Here is a 1,058-nt window from a genome sequence, read left to right as displayed (position 1 = left end):
CTACATGAATTTGAAATTGATTTGATTCTCTAAGTTAAATAGCTTCCATATCAAAGGAAAGTTAAAATGGCTGCTTACTTATTTACTGTGAATAGTTAAGTGGTTTGCTTCGTAAATGCTAATTCAGGAAAAGTAGTCACTTATAGAGTGCAATCTTAGGTTGTATAAACAGTCTGTGCTGCATTTGGTGTTGAGTGAATTAAGATATGAGTCTACTGGCAACATTTTGCATAAACAATACATGTTAGGCAAAGATTCAACAAGCTGTACTATTAATCTGTTGCCCAAAATTCCTTAGTTGAAAGTATTCTTCAAATTATTTTTTTGTGTTTGCTAAATGTTTTGTTAACATGGCAATATTTCTGCTTTACTTTCCTCAGAAGGTCTATATTAAAACAAAAACAAAAAAACCCACTATGCTCCACATTGTTTCATGAAAAACTGCATTGTCCTCTTTATGGCTAGAGTTAGTCTGCATAATGATAAAAAATAATACATTTACATGTCTACATTATATATTAGGAAGTAAACTCAATATACATGCTACATATTTGTTTTGGTTTTTAAAAAGAAATGACAAAAATTCTGACCCTTACTTGAGCGGCATCTAGTAGGTGGTGCCCATCTCACAACAGTCAGGGACAAAGCAACCCTTTGTTTATCCCAGCTTGGCTTTTGGTCTGTGCCCATGCCTGGTTCATGTCTTGGACACATAGGAAAAAATGACAAAAATCCTAGAGCTAGATATTTCACTGATTTGGCAGATGGTTAGCTTTGGGCTACCATGGATTTTCTTTTCATATGAGGCTGAGTGCTAAGTGTTTGGATGGACTTAACAAGAAAAAAGAACTCATCTTTTCAATGCACTTACTTTTAAAATATATTCAGTCACCATAATTTTCACAAAATGCAAGGGGTATCCGCCTCCCACTCCAGTTCCTGATTGCAGTAGAAGACGAGTTCCTCTAGGGAATAAGCTAGAGATAATTTTATTTTATTAATAAAGATCCAAAGATGATAGGCTATTTTAAAAACCAGCACTATGAGAAAAATTTAAA

The 1,058-nt window shown here is 33.8% G+C and overlaps 1 non-coding gene across 1 annotated transcript; it reads left to right on the top strand.

Moving 5' to 3' along the window:
• Window positions 1–586: 586 nt before the first annotated feature.
• LOC142873620 (small nucleolar RNA SNORA48) lies at window positions 587–716 on the top strand. The gene has a single exon (XR_012921613.1). It is a non-coding gene; the product is annotated as a small nucleolar RNA SNORA48 (small nucleolar RNA).
• Window positions 717–1,058: the final 342 nt, after the last annotated feature.

Source organism: Microcebus murinus, chromosome 10 (genome assembly GCF_040939455.1).
Source record: "Microcebus murinus isolate Inina chromosome 10, M.murinus_Inina_mat1.0, whole genome shotgun sequence".
Classification (NCBI taxonomy): domain Eukaryota; kingdom Metazoa; phylum Chordata; class Mammalia; order Primates; family Cheirogaleidae; genus Microcebus; species Microcebus murinus.
The sequence above is the reverse complement of the archived record's forward strand: the minus strand, read 5'-3'. Positions and strand labels throughout refer to the sequence as shown.